A 19,498-nucleotide genomic window follows, 5' to 3' on the forward strand; every position below is an offset into this window, starting at 1 on the left:
ATATATATATATATATATATATACATACACATACACAGTATCTCACAAAAGTGAGTACACCCCTCACATTTGCAAATATTTTATTATATCTTTTCATGTGACAACACTGAAGAAATTACACTTTGCTACAATATAAAGTAGTGAGTGTACAGCTTGTATAACATTGTAAATTTGCTGTCCCCTCAAAGTAACTAAAATCACAGCCATTAATGTCTAAAATGCTGGCAACAAAAGTGAGTACACCCCTAAGTGAACATGTCCAAATTAGGGCCCAATTAGACATTTTCCCTCCCCGGGGTCATGTGACTCGTTAGTGTTATAAGGTCTCAGGTGTGAATGGGGAGCAGCTGTGTTAATTTGGTGTTATCGCTCTCACTCTCCCATACTGGTCACTGGAAGTTCAACATGGCACCTCATGGCTAAGAATTCTCTGAGGATCTGAAAAAAAGAATAGTTGCTCTACATAAAGATGGCCTAGACTATAAGAAGATTGCCAAGACCCTGAAACTGAGCTGCAGCACAGTGGCCAAGACCATACAGTGGTTTAACAGGACAGGTTCCACTCAGAACAGGCCTCGCCATGATCGACCAAAGAGGTTGAGTGCAAGTGCTTAGAGTCATATCCAGAGGTTGTCTTTGGGAAATAGATGTATTAGTGCTGCCAGCATTGCTGCAGAGGTTGAAGGGGTGGGGGGTCAGCCTGTCAGTGCTCAGACCATACGCCGCACACTGCATCAAATTGGTCTGCATGGCTGTCGTCCCAGAAGGAAGCCTCTTCTAAAGATGATGCACAAGAAAGCCCACAAACAGTTTGCTGAAGACAAGCAGACCATGGACATGGAATACTGGAACCATGCCCTGTGGGACCAATATAAACGTATTTGGCTCAGATGGTGTCAAGCGTGTGTGGCAGCAACCAGGTAAGGAGTACAAAGACAAGTGTGTCTTGCCTATAGTCAAGCATGGTGGTGGGAGTGTCATGGTCTGGGGCTGCATGAGTGCTGCCGGCACTGGGGAGCTACAGTTCCTTGAGGGAACCATGAATGCCCACATGTACTGTGACATCAGAGCATGATCCCCTTCCTTTAGGGAATGGGCTGCAGGACAGTATTCCAACATGATAACCCCAAACACACCTCCAGAATGAACACTGCCTTGCTAAAGAAGCTGAGGGTAAAGGTGATGGACTGGCAAAGCATATCAACCAGACCCAAACCCTATTGAGCATCTGTGGGGCATCCTCACATGGAAGATGGAGGAGCGCAAGGTCTCTAACATCCACCAGCTCCGTGATGTTGTCACGGAGGAGTGGAAAAGGACTCCAGTGGCAACCTGTGAAGCTCTGGTGACACTTTGGGCCCAATTTTGACAATCTTACTTAGGGGTGTACCCTTTTTTTTTTGCCAGCGGTTTAGACATTAAAGGCCGTGTGTTGAGTTATTTTGAGGGGACAGCAAATTTCTACTGTTATACAAGCTGTACACTCACTACTTTACATTGTAGCAAAGTATAATCTCTTCAGTGTTGTCACATGAAAATATATAATAGAATATTTACAAAAATGTGAGGTGCCTTGCGAAAGTATTCGGCCCCCTTGAACTTTTCGACCTTTTGCCACATTTCAGGCTTCAAACATAAAGATATAAAACTGTAATTTTTTGTGAAGAATCAACAACAAGTGGGACACAATCATAAAGTGGAATGAAATTTATTGGATATTTCAAACTTTGTTAACAAATAAAAAAATGAAAAATTGGGCGTGCAAAATTATTCAGCCCCTTTACTTTCAGTGCAGCAAACTCTCTCCAGAAGTTCAGTGAGGATCTCTGAATGATCCAATGTTGACCTAAATGACTAATGATGATAAATAGAATCCACCTGTATGTAATCAAGTCTCCGTATAAATGCACCTGCACTGTGATAAACTCAGAGGTCCGTTTAAAGCGCAGAGAGCATCATGAAGAGCAAGGAACACACCAGGCAGGTCCGAGATACTGTTGTGGAGAAGTTTAAAGCCGGATTTGGATACAAAAAGATTTCCCAAGCTTTAAACATCCTAAGGAGCACTGTGCAAGCGATAATATTGAAATGGAAGGAGTATCAGACCACTGCAAATCTACGTCCCTATAACCTTTCAGCTCATACAAGGAGAAGACTGATCAGAGATGCAGCCAAGAGGCCCATGATCACTCTGGATGAACTGCAGAGATCTACAGCTGAGGTGGAAGACTCTGTCCATAGGACAACAATCAGTCGTATACTGCACAAATCTGGCCTTTATGGAAGAGTGGCAAGAAGAAAGCCATTTCTTAAAGATATCCATAAAAAGTGTCATTTAAAGTTTGCCACAAGCCACCTGGGAGACACACCAAACATGTGGAAGAAGGTGCCCTGGTCAGGTGCAACCAAAATCAAACTTTTTAGCAACAATGCAAAACGTTATGTTTGGCGTAAAAGCAACACAGCTCATCACCCTGAACACACCATCCCCACTGTCAAACATGGTGGTGGCAGCATCATGGTTTGGGCCTGCTTTTCTTCAGCAGGGACAGGGAAGATGGTTAAAATTGATGGGAAGATGGATGGAGCCAAATACAGGACCATTCTGGAAGAAAACCTGATGGAGTCTGCAAAAGACCTGAGACTGGGACGGAGATTTGTCTTCCAACAAGACAATGATCCAAAACATGAAGCAAAATCTACAATGGAATGGTTCACAAATAAACATATCCAGGTGTTAGAATGGCCAAGTCAAAGTCCAGACCTGAATCCAATCGAGAATCTGTGGAAAGAACTGAAAACTGCTGTTCACAAACGCTCTCTATCCAACCTCACTGAGCTGAGCTCGAGCTGTTTTGCAAGGAGGAATGGGCAAAAATGTCAGTCTCTCGATGTGCAAAACTGATAGAGACATACCCCAAGCGACTTACAGCTGTAATTGCAGCAAAAGGTGGCACTACAAAGTATTAACTTAAGGGGGCTGAATAATTTTGCACTCCCAATTTTTCAGTTTTTTATTTGTTAAAAAAGTTTGAAATATCCAATAAATTTCGTTCCACTTCATGATTGTGTCCCACTTGTTGTTGATTCTTCACAAAAAATTACAGTTTTATATCTTTATGTTTGAAGCCTGAAATGTGGCAAAAGGTCGAAAAGTTCAAGGGGGCCTTTCGCAAGGCACTGTGTGTGTATATATATATATATATATATATATATATATATATATATATATATATACACACACTTTTTAATACAAGTACATGGTAACACGGACACAAATCAGAAATATGAAATATTGGACTTCAATATACTCATGACACTTATATTTAAAGGAAGATTCTCTTTTTGTGTAATTTTTTAATTTATTTTTAAAAATAACATTTTCTTTTCAGGCTGCAGCTCTTCTTAACTCCTAAAAAATATACATTCTGCTTTCCTGCAGTCATGGTTACTGAAGTCATTCAGTGCACTTTTTTTAAATAAACCTTTGCCCAGTTTGCACAGAAGAAATGTACATGCACACTCACAGAATAAATTGTTATGCTTTTTTTTTTTTTTTTATTATAAAAGACTCTCGTGTTGTGTAGAGATTGTTCATTTACATTCCAATTAAATTTTTTTTTTTAACATGCCTTGCCTTTGAACACCTGTCCAATGCATAAACAAAGATGAAAATTATTTTTTTTTTTCCGTGATGGTAAAATCTCGTTTTTTTCCTCTAAAAATAACAAACATGTTATACCATTACCTACCTTCTCTGAGGGTTTTGCCCAGAGCAGCCCAGATCCTCCTCTTTTCAGGTCCCTCTTCTGTCATCCTGGCCCCACCCTCCTGTTCAGCTTGCTATGGGGGTGTTCCGTGAGAATTACCTACCCGTGAGAAAAACCTACCCCTCGTCACTTCCGGTTCACGGCACTGTATGGAATGCAGCTGTTACATTAAAACAACTGTGCTGCAATACGAATCATCTCCGCTCCTGTGCCTGTCACGTCCCTGCTCTCGGCAAGTAAATATAAAAGCGGCGGCGGCTGTATGAAAAGATAAATCACGGAGACGCCAGCCGCTTTTATATTTACTTGCCGAGAGCAGGGAAGTGACAGCCACAGGAGCGGAGATGATTCGTATTGCAACCCCGCTGTTTTATTTAACCGCCGCGTGGGTAGGTTTTTTCCACGGTACACCGTGCTATTTCCATACTAGTGCGCATGCGCACTAGTCTGCTCCTCTGTCGTCCCTTTAGGTATCCGGCCCTGTGAGCATGCGCACTGCTGCGCTGCTCAGCTGTTCCTGGCCGGAAGTGACGAGGGGTAGGTAATTCTCACGGGGTAGGTAATTCTCACGCTACAGGGGCACCTGAGCCGAGTCACAGCTCCCTGTGTCCATTCAGACAAGGAGCCCCGACCTGCCCCCTCTCTCTCCTGATTGGTTAGCTGACTTTGATTGACAGCAGTAGCAGCCAATGGTGCTGCTGCTGTGTCTCAGCCAGTCAGGGGGGAGAATCTCAGATGTCCGAGGGACTTGTGGAGATTGCTGGACAGAGAGGGACCTCAGGTAAGTGTTAGGGGGGCTGAGGGGGACTGAGGGGGGCTGATGCACACAGAAGACTTTATCTTAATGCATAGAATGGATTAATATAAAAAAAACCTTCTGACTTTACAACTCCTTTAACCCCTACTGTGCTATAACCCTTCATAATTCTAGATTGCAAGCTCTAAGGAGCAGGGCCCTCTAGTTCCCTCTTGTTTTTAATTGTGTTGTAACTGTATTGTCTTCCCTCACATTGTAAAGCGCTGCGCAAACTGTTGGCGCTATATAAATCCTTTATAATAAAAATAATAATGCCAGAACATTTTGAGTTTCAAAGATATGTCTGTTTCACACCTACTGTATATTCTTTCTGCACTTAAAGTCCTGGCCCCTCCCTCTTGCCAAGTGCAAACAGGCAAACAGGTTTCTATACGGGCACCCAAACTGAGCCTCTGCTCTGTATGTCAATTCAGACACAGAGCCACGCCTTGGCCCCTCCCCTCTCTCTCCTCATTGGCTCACTAACTTTGATTGACAGCAGCCAATGGTGCCTGATATATGTCTCAGCCAATCAGGAGAGAGAATGCCGGATGGCCGAGGCACTTGTACACATCAGTGGACCGAGATGGGGCTCAGGTAAGTAGTAGGGGGGCTGAGGGGGGCTGCTGCACACAGAAGGCTTTTTATCTTAATACAAAGAATGCATTAGGATAAAAACCCTTCTGACTTTAGAACCACTTTAAGTGAGATTTGAATGTTATACAAAGTTTGCCTTTCAATTCAGAAGAACTATTTTGATGTAATGTTGTAGAATGCATCCTTGTGTAAATTGTTAGTGTAGCATTAAGACTGTATTAACCCCCTTTAATGGGTTTCACATTTTATGCAAACATTTTCATGCTTTAGGTGCAATTTCATGCATTATGAGCTACTTTTTTGGGTTCTAACAGCCAATGAGAGGTTGAGTAAAGTTGAGTTTGCTTTGTAAAGGACTGGTAACCATTCACTGGAAACACTTTAAAGTGCAAGTATTTTCATGCACTGCCGCTGCCATTAATAGAATATAAAAAAAAAAGGATCTGCACTTTCTGACCAGCACAAAACAACACAGTGCACAGATGTGAACTAGCACCATGATTGGCTACCATGCACAGCTGCACCAGATTTTGCAATCTCCAGTTTTAGTAAATCAACCCCAATATGATGGTGCCACAAGTTTGCAGTTGCAACCTGAGCTGGATTCTGGGGCAAATTGGTAGAAGGATAGTTGAAAATGCCTACATGTTTTTATGTATTTTAAATAAAAATAAATAAACACAAAAATGGAAGCCATGCAGCAACAGAACATATCGAGCGTTACAGGGTACTATATCATCAAGCTTTTTGCAAAGGGAGGTATTTTATCCAATATCTTCCCTGGCATTATCACATTCTGACTGATGCTAAAGGTTACTTCACTGGGAGTCCCATCTGTTCATGGTAAATGGATCCATGAGCCATGGTGAAAGGGAATTAGAATGGCATAAGTTTGTGTAACAATTTACTGACCAGGCATGCTAAATACTAAATAGTCAAGCCAATATCATATCCTTACTGCAGAGGGGTGTGGCAGAAATGGAACTAGATAAATACGGGTAAGAGGTGATAAAAATTAGTTTCCTGTACCCTCATGATAAATTTCCATCTTGCCATCCTATTTTCCTATATTTTTCTTCTTGTCACAGCTTTATTGCTTAAGTATATTTTGCCAATGGCCAAATAGTCTGTAATTAAAGGGGTTGTAAATCCTATTTTTTTCCTAAAATAAAAAACAGTGGCCCTGAACTTCCTCTTCTTGGGTCCCTCCCCCACCAGCGCTCTTTCCATCTCCTCTTTTGTGAGTGCCCCCGTAGCAAACCGCTCTATGGGGGGTGTTTATAGACATGGCTCTGCCTCCTGATCTCTCCTAATTGGTTTTGACTGAGAGTAGTAGGAGCCAATGGCTTCGTCCACCATCAGAGCCTCTAGTGAGATTAAGAAGAGGAGATAAAAACTGCAGCAGATGGGCACAGCCCTGGATAAAGAATGCACTTAATGGGGGGGGGGGGGGGGCTGTGAGGAGCTGCTATTTTTTTTTACCTTAATGCAGAGAATGCATTAGGGTTAAAAAAATAAAAAAACGTTTGCATTTAGAACCTCTTTAACCACTTGCCGACTGCCTAACGACGATTTACGTCGGCAGTCAGCCCCTCACAGGCAAAGTGACGTAGATCTACGTCGCTAGCCTGTGAAGGTCTAGGGAGCGAGCGCGCTCCCGCGTGGTCACGGACCCCCCCGCGCGTGTGACCGGCGGACCCGATGTCCGCCGGTCACTCTGCAATCGCCGCTGCAGAGGGAGAAAGTCAGGCGGCTAGTGTAAACAAGCCGCCTGTCATTCTCCCCTGTGTAGAAACAACGATCACACGGTTCTACTATGTAGGACCGTTGATCATTGTTTCTACAGCCCAAGCCACAGCCAATCACAATTAGAATCACGCCCCTAGGGACACACACAGCCCCTCCCTCTCACATAAAGTTAACCCCTTCAGTACCAGTGTCATTTTGCAGTAACAGTGCATATGTACAGCACTGATTACTGCAGTAATGTCACTGGTAACCCCAAAAGTGTCATAAATGTCAGTCAAGGGTCCGATCTGTCCACCGCAATGTCGCAGTACTGCAAAAAAAAAAACGCAGATCCCCACCATTACGCGTTAAAAAAAAAACAACAAAAATGACAAAAATCTTTCTCTTTGTTAGTAAACGCGATAACTTTTGCGCAAACCAATCAAAATACGCTTTTTTCAATTTTTTTTTACCAAACATATTATTATTATTATTATACAGGATTTATATAGCGCCAACAGTTTGCGCAGCGCTTTACAATGTGAAGGAAGACAATACAGTTACAATACAGTTCAAAACAGGAGGAAAACAGGAGGAACTAGAGGGCCCTGCTCGTTAGAGCTTACAATCTAGAAGGGAGCGTCAAGTGAAACAAAAGGCAATAACTGTGGGGGATGGGTTGATGGAGAAAAGGAGGTACATTTGTTAGGGGTTGGTAGGATAGGCTTCTCTGAAAAGGAGGGTTTTCAGAGATCGCCTAAAAGCTAATAGAGTGGGAGATAATCGGACAGATAAGGGTAAGGAGTTCCATAGGATTGGAGAGGCTCTGGAAAAGTCCTGCAGGCGAGCATGGGAGGAGGTGATGAGTGAGCTAGAGAGCAGGAGGTTTTGAGAGGAACGAAGAGAGCGATTAGGTTGGTATTTTGAGATGATGCTGGTGATGTAGCTTGGGGCTAGGCTGTGGATTGCTTTGTAAGATGTTGTAAGTATTTTGAATTTAATTCGTTGGGTGAGCGGAAGCCAGTGGAGGGCTTGACAGAGAGGAGCAGCAGACACTGAGCGATTGGTGAGGTGGATGAGTCTGGTGGCAGCATTCATGATGGATTGAAGGGGGGATAACCTGTGTAGAGGTAAGCCAATGGGAAGGGAATTGCAGTAGTCGAGGAGCGAGATGACCAGGGAGTGAACTAGGAGTTTTGTTGTGTCTTTGGTTAGAAAGGGGCGTATTTTGGAGATGTTGCGGAGACTGAGGCGGCAAGATTTGGACAGCGATTGGATGTGGGGTTTGAAGGAGAGTTCAGAGTCCAGGACAACACCTAAGACCTTGGCATGTGGGGATGGGCTGATAGTAACGCCATTGATATTGACGGAGAAATCAGGGGAAGGGGCACGCGGTGGAGGAAAAATTATAAGCTTGGTTTTGGATGGATTTAGTTTGAGGAAGTGGTGTGACATCCAGACCGATATATCTGATAGTAAATTAGTGATACATGAGCAGACTGAGGGAGAGAGGAGTGGATAGATAGATTTGGGTATCGTCAGCATAGAGATGGTATTGGAACATATGTAGCATAAAACAAATTGGCCGAAAATGTTAAAAAATGTTGATTTTTACTTTTTTTTGGGGGGAATTTCATATAAAAAAATGTGAAAAATATTGCTATTTTTGCAAAATTGACGCTCTTTTTTTGTTTATAGCGCATGATCAAAAAATCGCACAGGTGATCAAATACCACCAAAAGAAAGCTCTGTTTGTGGGAAAAAAAGGACGTCAAATTCGTTTAGGTACAGTGTCGCACGACCGCGCAATTCTCCGTTAAAGTCACGCAGTGCCGAATCGCAAAATACCCCCTGGTCAGCAAGGGGGTAAAATCTTCCGGGGCTTAAGTGGTTAAACTGTCAGTGGTCTGTGAATAGTTAGATATCTGTCCTGAACTTGTAATTAGGGAAAGACCTCTATGTTACATCATGACTGCTTACAGGTCAGCAATGACTGGCAAAGTCGGTTATGATTTAAAGATATTCAATGTTTACAATTCTATATGGAATAAGTATGCTAAAAAATAAGCAATGAAGTTGTAGTTTTGCGCTTCCATCTTAAACGGTTTTAGCTTTTTACTGGTGCAAAGAAAGGGCAAGATTATTTTATTTGTAGAGATTTGTTATATTTTTTCACGGCTATGCTTTTCAAAAGTCATATGAAAGAACTGTGTAACAACAGCTGAGTTGAATCTGAAAACTAATATGGGTGTATTTTTTTGTGCTATCAAAAGCAAAAAAAGAACTATTGACTGGAGATAGGCTTTAAAATTACCATTGCCTTTACTTATGCTCTTAACCTGGCCATACATGGTTTGAAAGCTGGCCAGCTCAGCAGGGACCAGGCAAATTTCAGTTCATGTATGGGCATCCTGGGTTTACACAAGTCGATTGATAGATTCACTTATGTACAACTAGCCTGTTGGGTTTTCCCAAATGATTAGTGCTGACGGCTATAGCTAGAAACACTAATCATTGTGTTCTGCCAACAGGAACGGCTCCCCTCACCCCCTGCTGGCAGAACACAATAGTGCTGCAAGAGGGATTCCCTCATAAACACTGACTGTGTTAATGGGGAAATCAAGCAATTGAGCAAATGACATAATCATGTCCTGCCTTATCTTACAGAACCTTGTAAACTCTTTATTGCTCCCTCTCTCATGTTATAGCTTTTATGGCAATCCCAGGATAACAACTATAAAAACTCTGTGTGTATACTTATGACTTTATCTTAAGGCCTCGTGCACACTAGATGTTATAAAAAAGCCAGTAAAGTTAGCTGTAGAAAGCTGTAGCTGTAGAATGAGTTTTTCAGTGTTTTTGCAGGGGTGTTTTTTAGCTTTTTTTAGCAATGCCATGGGATGGCAGGCCGGAATTGTTGTAATGATAATATAAACAAATATATAAATAAAACCATAAAAAATAACACTAGGCACTGAGTTGGATAAATAAGGCCGCGGCCATTTATTACTGGTTTCAACTTTAATAAATAAAACACATCAAACATCATAACAAAACGTTAACAACCTAGTCACTACAACTCAGGTTGTATAAACAACAGATTTTGTTTAAAATATTACCCAAACATATATAATAATCAATAATAAAAGATATAACACACTTCGTCCCCCTCTGCCAAAGCAGAGGTGACCCTACCACGTAATAATTTGGCCGCGACAAACCAAGGGGAGGGAGGGGAACATCACAGTTTACGATTTCTGAAGCGATTGAGCTCTGATAGCTGAGACACCTCTTTAAATACCCCCAGAGCCGGTTCTGGACTAAACCGGTGGACATTCAGGTGGGAGAAAAGAGCGGGAAGGGGGCTTATTCTAAACAAAAAATAGAGTTAAGCTTAATCTCCCCAGATACTAGGCTAAAGAGCGGGAAGGGGGCTCACTAAACCTCTAAGGCAAAAGGTCAGCCTGACCCCTTACCTCAGAGTGACAGAGCTCAATCCCAGACACAAATTAATATCACTGGATTAATATTCAAATCAATCTTTCCCCTACCACCATCCCATAGGAAAAGGGGGGCAAAAGGCTCCCCTTTTCCCCCATACTCCCACAGCTTATGGCTCAAAAATGCAGATAAACGCTGAATAGCCACGTTTTCAGCTTTTATCAGCTTTTATCGGAGTTAGTGCGTTTTTCCAGCTAAAAAAATCTCCTCTCAAAACACACTAGTTCTGTTTTTTTTTTTTTCCAGCCAGAAAATACCCCAGCCCAAAACAAAGGCATCATGCACAATGTACATTTTTACAGCTGCTGTTTTTGGCTTCAGGTGTTTTTCCTGCAGATAATAAACTCCCTAGCATGTTATCCTATGTGTCCATGCACACATAGGCTGTTATCAGGCAGGGACGTTCTCTGGCTGGAAAAAAACCCCAGAACTAGTGGGTTTTGAGAGGAGTTTTTCAGCTGTAAAAATGCTCTAACTCTGATAAAAGCTTAAAAACGCTGAAAAACACGGCTATTCCGTGTTTATTAGTGTTTTTGAACCATAAGCTTTTGTGGGAATATACTTTTGCTAAAAAAAGCTAAAAAACACTACGGCTAAAAAAAAACGCTAAAAAACGCTACTGCAAAAATGCTGAAAAACTCCTTCTACAGCTACAGCTTTCCACTGGCGTGTTGACAACGTCCAGTGTGCATGAGGCCTCAATCTGAAAAGGTAATTGCTGAGCAGAACTGCAGGAATCTGTGTAATGCCTCAAAACTATAAAGTAAGATGTCCAAAGGTGATGAGTTTAACCTGCCCAAAGACAATGACACATTTATCTTTCCTGATTGGCTGGAATTATCATCTTCCTTTGACTGACAACAAGATAGAACTCAACTCTCAACATTCTGAAAACATTATTCGAGAAAGAATTTCCATATTCTTCTTTATCCACTTGCCGACTGTGCTGCAAGAGCATACCTGCACTTCGAGGTATCGAGCACGAGTATGATTCTACACAGAGCTGATCAGTGGGTTCCAAAGACCCGTTGTCCACTGACATCCTCTGATATGTAAGCAAGGCAGTTTGCCGTTCTGTCAGTAAGGAAGGCATGGATCCTGTGTTTCTGCAAAGCAGGGACATGGATCCATTCCTTCCCCTAGTAAAAGCACTTCCTACACTACAGTAAAACACCAGCTAGGCACTCAGTTAACCCTTTGATCACCCCTGATGTTAACCCCTTCCTATCCAGTGTCATTAGTACAGTGACAGTGCATAATTTTAGCACTGATCACTGTATTAGTGTCTCTGAAAAAAGTGTCAAAAGTGTCAGTTAGTGTCCAATTTATCCACTGCAATATCACAGTCCCGCCATAAGTCACTGATTGCCGCTATTACAAGTAAAAAATAAATAAATAAAAATTCCATAAATATATCTCATAGGTTGTAGGCGCTATAACTTTTGCGCAAACCAATCAATATACGCTTATTGGGATTTTTTTTACCAAAAATATGTAGCAAAATACATATTGACCTAAATTGATGAACAAATTCGATTTTTTATATTTTTTTTTATTGGATGTTTTATAGCAGAAAATAAAAAATATATATTTTTTTTTCAACATTGTCTGTCATTTTTTGTTTATAGCGCAAAAAACAAAAAAACAAAACAAAAAAAAAAAACATAGGTGATCAAATATTATCAAAAGAAAGCTCTATTTAAGGAAAAAAAGGACAACAATTTTATTTGTGTACAGCGTCGCATGACCACGCAATTGTCAGTTAAAGTAATGCAGTGCCATATCGCAAAAAATGGCCTGGTCATTAGGGGGGTAAAACCTTCCGGTCCTTGAGTGGTTAAAAATCATACCAGACCCCAAGGCCCTGGTATGTATTTTGAAGGGGACCCCACCCATTTTTTTTTTTTTGCTATGGAGTTCCCCTCCAATTCTTAACCAGACCCAAAGACCCTGATATGGATTTTGGGGGGTCCCCACGCCATTTTTTTGCACGGCCGTGCAATTATCAATTAAAATAACCTAGTACCGTTTATCAAAAAATGGCCTGGTCAGGAAGGGGGGTAAATCTTCCAGAGCTGTGTTTAAGAAATTAATGCTGTAAAGTAGCATAATGCAAAGGGTTAGACAGGAGATTTCTTAGGCTGTTTATTATTAGTCTGCATTATAACTGCATTTATACTAACATAAAAAATAAGTGTTTATTATCTATAGTTAGGGTTTTCAACATTAGCTTTTCACTTTTAAACAATTTTCAGATTGTTCATTTTATCAGCTTAGAATTCTTCTCTATAACAACTACTTCTCGAATCCAGCAACTGCTGCAGGATTTATTGTAATAAAAAACTTTCTCTTTCGGAAAAAGCCCTCTCTGCTATGTTTCTCTGTTCCACACATCGACAGCCTCACATCTGTAACTCTGTCTATAATCTTTCCTGGTTGTCTTAGCACGGCTGTATCACCACAGGGAACAGGAAAAAAATGGCTGCCAAATCAGTTTCTATCTGATCAACTGTGCATAAACTCAGTTTCTGTTAAATAAACTGATGTCTCTGCTTGTGCTGATAAATACTTTGGACATGTGCATACCTATCCATAATGGATTAATATGATCTCTTGTCAAGAGGCGTCCAGGCACTTATTGTAGATGCGCAGTGTTTCTTAACTATTCAGAAGAATTTCAAAACATACAAGAATAAGGAAAATGACTGTGTAATAGAAAATACGGTATTCTGCATCGATTTAACCTTCACATTTCTTCATAAGTAGGTTTACAAAACATATTTCTAGGAATAACATGCATTCAAAATTGTGCATGTAATGTGTAATGAAGACAATAGGGATACGTTTCAGGAATAGAAATGAGATATGATATATAAAACATGATAGCTCACATTTATTTACTGCAAAAGGGGGTTTACAGATACCCTGCAGATAGTTCTAGGGCTACAATGCGTTGGATAATTGCCCAAACAGTTTCTTGCAATTTTGTGTATAATGAAACGTTACTTTAGGTGCACAAGGCAAGACGCCAGTCCGTAGGGCAGCCCTAAGCTGCTAAGCCAAAATGAGTCACTACTGGAAGACCAACACATTTCAGCACCAAGGCCCCCTTAAGAACATGTGAATTTCAGGAATTACCCTTGGTGCTCCAAATAGCTTGGACTGTGGAAAGAAAAGGTAAAGGCTGCTCATTAACACAACACATTATAGCCTGAGGGGTCCTTACGTACAAACCAGTCTGGAGGGCCGAAACCTTATATTAATAAAAGATGGAGGAACGTTTCCTGGCTGGCTATGAATGCAACAATCAAATAAAGTGCCCTATTTAAAGCAGAACTAAACTGCTAAATTAACGTTTCTCCCCGTCCCTTTTCCACACTGCCATCTTTAAAACTTCAGTGAGTAAGCATATGCACTTCCAGTATCAAGGACCTGCAATATTTGTGATGTAGGAGCGCCTAACCTTATGCAGATGTGTTTTGACGGGTTAGATGGTTTGTGGTCCTAGAGGCTGCTCACCAGCAACTGTGGGGTCTTGCTGGACCCCCAGGGGGGTTTGTTGAAGTTTTTTAAGGATGGGAGCACCACACCAGCTTGTACAGATTTTTAACAGAGTTTTATTTTGAAACAGCCAATGCCTTTCAGGGGCTCAGCACCCCCCCCCCCTTTCATCAGCGCTAAAAACAGGATGATGTAGGCACTTGGATTAGAAAGGCCGCAAGGACCTGGCAGAGACCAGCAGCTCGTATGCACATATACTGGGATTTATGCGCACACCCACGAATGCTCTCGACTTATGGCAGGTTGCAAGTATACCATCTGGTGGTGTTTGTGCGCATGCCCACAAATCTGTCTGGCATGCGGACTAACACTGCACAGTTTCGGCTTAGAGACACACTGTTTAAAGGGATAGATGTGAAATAGCTATCCCAGGAGGCAGCAGAATTCTGACAAGCAGCTTAGCAGAACAAAAAGATATACAAAGGTAAAACATTGAATAACATTATTTAGCTTCTGTAAGAGGGAGGGGGAGAGATAAAATAGAAGAAAAACTGTTGGAGTGAGTTTAATTCTGCTTTAAGAACCATTCATCCATCTTTTTCTATGTAAGTGTAGTGCTACCTCCAGTTAGACTGCTGAGAATATGCCCACCCCAGGTCTCCCTTGCTAGTACAGGGGCTGCAATTTACAAGCATAGTTCCTCGCACACCAACGGACTCAGGCTAGGAGATGTCTTTTTAGAATATATTGCTGAGTAACATAAAACTTGAGAGAGGTTCAGGAATCAGGATACTTTAAATAATAGCAGAAATAACAGGAGGACAGCTTCTCACTAATCTTCTCTAAGCAGCCTTTCCTGGAGGTAACAGTAACCGGCACATTTATCACCTCTCCATCCACCTCCCAGACGCCTCATTCCAGGGAATAGCTGGGGCATGATAAATATTCATATTGAATAATTGACTCTCCCTGCCCTATATTCTGGAAGCGTGTTCCAGAAAAACATGGGAGACACCAAACACCCAACTATGTAATTCTGACCAGACCAAAACAACAGATTACTACTCCACTGACTGTAGTGAAGCAAAAAACTAAATTTAGCCTAGCAGCCAAACTAGAGGAGCGCACTACATCAAGCTTTGCCTTCCATATTAGAATAATACAATTTACTGCACCAAATTGCTTGGGACTATAAGGCTGTATCATGCATCTGCCCCCCTAAAATAGCAACAATTCAGAATTTAAGCTAATCTCTAGGAAACCCTGAAGAAAACACAAGAGAATGCAGCTATTCATTTATTGCAGCTAGTGAAAGCACCTGACTTTGATTTGGTATCCCCCATTCAACTAAACTGATGCTCCATAACTGTCTAGTCACCAGTGTTAATTTTGGCAGCAAATTTCAATTTAGTTTTAGTCTTAGTCTTAGGACTAAAATGGCATTTTAGTTTTAGTCATATTTTAGTCTTCTGCAAGTGTTTTTGTTTTAGTCGTATTTAGTCGACTAAAACTCCAGTATATTTTAGTCGACTAAAACGCCCTACATTTTAGTCGACTAAAACGCCCTACATTTTAGTCGACTAAAACGCCCTACATTTTAGTCGACTAAAACAAATTTTAGTCATCTATAATCAAATGGGTGTAGTTCAATTGTAATTTGTAATGCATTATTTAAGCATTTCTCTACAATTTCCAAACTCATTATATACTACTGCTGTTCCTGGAGTGAAAAATCTAATATGTTATTATTTATGCTTTGAGCATGCACCAGTGTTAATTTTTGGCAGCAAATTTCGATTTAGTTTTAGTTATAGTCTTTTGACTAAAATGCCATTTTAGTTTTAGTCGTATTTTAGTCTTAAGACTAAAATGCCATTTTAGTTTTAGTCATATTTTAGTCATTTGAATTGTGTTAGCCGACCAAAACGTTTTAGTCGGTTTTAGTCGACGAAATTAACACTGCTAGTCACACTTAGGCATGAACATAACCAAGCTGTAATGCTTAACTGTCTAAGACATCAGAGAAGAAGTGGTCAGTTGGGCCTAGAAGGAACCCACTCCAGGAAAAGGTAGGTATTTCAGGAGTCAAACTTTTTTTTTCTCCCTTTGACCAACACTGTGAATCAGTAAACTTAAGGTGAGGTTTGAGAATTAGCAACTTTTATTTAATAGGGCGGCTAATTTTCAGTTTCATTAAACATCATGGCATTGTATACATAAGCTTAACCCATGTACAAGTGTACTGAGATGTCAAAGTACAGCAATTTGGAGGGGCACATTGCAGGCAGATCCACATCTGGGGTCTCTGAACAGCTAACTTGGTGCACCACCGAAGAAATGTTAAAGTAATCATAGAAGGAGATCCTCATTAGGGAACCACCCTTGGGTCTCTAGAGAACTAGAGAAGAGTTAAGGAAAAAGTATGAACAGGAAGAGGGTCTATATGCAGTGACAGGGAAAGGAGGTAGGGGAGGATGAAAGAAAGTGGGAGTCGGGTTATTGTGAATGTCTCCACACAGGATGACGGATCAACCCTTTGTTCCACAGGGAGTTACATTGTCCATAGAGAGTCATTGAAATCCTTTGAGAAATAATGCCAGATCCATGGACCGCAGATATTTTATACCATTTTTGAAATTATCATAGGGAACAGGCTTTTTATTTAACCTGTGTAACAGTCGGGTAGCAGACCACCTGGATCTAGCTAGGGTATGTTTGGCAGCTGTAAAAATAAATGACAGAAGCCTAAATTGAAAAAGAGTGAAGTCAGGTGGTTTTGGATTTAGTAGAGCTTTATAAGCATTCTTAGTAAAACTGGAGCCAAGAAAAATACATAATAACTGTTAGACCCTGGTCACAAAAATTTTTGATTTTGGGTCAGTTCCATTATCTATGTACTAACTTTCCAGCTGCTCCACAACTCTAAAAACAATGGTCCAAGCTGTCCTGAAGAAGATGAGGCTATAGGGTATGGGATACTATCTAAACAATGCCTTATTCCTGGCCACTGTTGTGGCCCAAGGGAGCCACCCAACTATTTTTCCTATTGGGAAACAAAATCTGGTAACACTAGGTCTACGTGTTTCTAACCCAACCTTTTTCAACCAGGGTGTCTTTAGGTCCCTTTAGGGGTGCCTTGGACAAATGCCTAAAAAGTTGCCAAAAATTTTATACAAGCCAGCAGGTGGATCAAGCCTGTCTTTTAGTTACACAAAGCAACAGATTTTCATTGTGCACCAATACAACAATGATGTTATTGGTTGATCAGGAGAACGCCCATGTGCCTGCACAGCATCCTTGTTTGCCCCTCCCCATCAGCACTGAGGGAGAAGAGAAACCAGCGTGCGAAGGTGTATGTACTTTGGAAGAAGAAATCATTTCTCGCAATGGGTGTCCTAATGATAGTTTTTTACATTTTAGAATGAGATTGTGTAGAATTTTAAAGTGTACCTTGACTGAAAAAAGGTTGAAAAACACTACTATAACCATTGTACACAAGTGAAAGGATTAAATACAGATTAGGGTGGTTTGTGGCCCCTTTTCACCTTTAAAATATCATAGTCCAGGGCTGAATCTGAAAATATGACAACAGCACAACAGGTCAGTAAGAGCCGGTTCACACTGGGGCGACTTGTCAGGCGACCTGGTCGCCTGACAAGTCGCCGCGGGTCACCTGCCATAGATTAGCACAGGACCCGATCTAATAGGAGCGACACAAGTCGCTCTGACTTAGAAAAAGGGTCCTGAGCTACTTTGGGGCGACCTGGAGCGACCTGCATTGACTTCAATGATATGAAGTCTGCGCACCGCGACTTCACAGGTCGCCCGGCAAAGTTGGGTCGCGCCTGTGTGAACCGGCTCTAAAAGGTTCAAGTAGCTGTGGTCAAGAATCAGTGTCTGTGTTTATTTGTGTGTATAAAATCATTACTGAATATATGACAGAAATGTTCATTTTTAGAATTAGCTAACATAGTAACAGTACACGTTACTATAACACAGATTCTAGCCAACTACAAAAATGGATTTAGAGTGAATCTTGCTAGCTGAAAGTAAAAGAAAATCATCTTACGCTAAATTACTGTCATACTCAAAATGCCATTGATTGCATCCATTCACCTTATTGCTTTGTGAAATGTTACTGAACCAGATAGAATGTTATGTAAGCACATATTCAGGCAAGTGACTGGACCGGTTTATTGGGGTACACACTAAAAGAAAATTGGGAGAAATGATCATCTGATCTTCCTCGTTGTTTCACAGCAAATTGGAACCGATGGAAGAAAATTTGTACTAAAATTCTTGTACGACAAAGGGCCCTTTCACACACGGTAGTCCGTCGGCGGACTCCGTTTATCTCAGCGGGGGATCGATCTGCCGATCCCCCGTTTATCTCAGTGGGGGATCTATCCGCCGATCCCCCGCTGAGCAAGCGGATGGCTGCTCTGTCTCCGCCGTCTGTCTGTTGTCATCCGATCCCATCCACCAGACGGATGGAAAATAGGGTTTCCATCCATCCGGATTTGACGGATCGGATGTCAGCGGACATGTCGTCGCTGACATCCGATGCCCCATAGACATGGGGCATCCGTTCAGATCCACCTGAAAAACGGCCGGCGGATCTGAACGGTCCGCTTGTGTGAAAGGGGCCAAAGGCTTTTTTCTAGCTGTTTATGGTTTCTGATTAGGTGCAGTCTTTCATTTCTGTACGAAAACACTACACATTATCCAATTGCCGACCAGCGGCTGCCAATATACGGCGGCAGGTTGGCAGGTAACTTTACGGCGGTTTGCGTTAGCGGTCCTGGGGGTGCTTGCCCCTATTCGCCAGCGGGGAAGCTGATTCATCGCCCGACTTCTCCCAGTGAAGAGAGAGCAACAGTCTGCTGTTGTAAACACAGCAGATCATTGTTCTCTCAGGAATCAATACAAAGCTCCTGTGTTCCTATTTTGGAACACAGGTCTCTGTGTTTATTCCATAAGCTCATTCCCCGCACAGTTAGAAAGCTCACATTTAACCCTTTAATCACCCCTGGGTTAACCTCTTCCCTGCCAGTGTCATTATTACATTAACAGTGCATATTTTTAACACTGATTACTGTAGTAATGTCACTGGTCCCCCCCAAAAGTGTCAACAATTTCAGTTAGGGGTACGATCTGCCCCACTAAAAAATGCTAGTAAAAAAATAAATACATAAAAATTACATAAATCTTTCCCCTAGTTTGTAGACTAGGCACAAACCAATCAAAATACGCTTATTGGGATTTTTTTTTACCAAAAATATGTAGCAGAATACAAATTGGCCTAAAATAATGAAAACATTTGATTTTTTTATTGGGAATGTTATGTAGCAGAAAGTAAAGAATATTGTTTTTTCTTTAACAATTGTCGCTCTTTTTTGGTTTATAGCCCAAAAAATAAACATTGTAGAGATGACCAAATACCACCAAATAAAAGCTCTATTTGTGGGGGGGAAAAGGACATCAAGTTTATTTGGGTACAGTGTGGCACGGCTATGCAATTGTCCGTTAAATTGCCGAATCACAAAAAATGGGGGAAATCTTGCAGTCTAGAAGTGGTTAAATGAAAATCCTTCGTTCTGTTCTC

This window comes from Pelophylax lessonae (genome assembly GCF_965119305.1).
Source record: "Pelophylax lessonae genome assembly, chromosome: 2".
Lineage (NCBI taxonomy): Eukaryota > Metazoa > Chordata > Amphibia > Anura > Ranidae > Pelophylax > Pelophylax lessonae.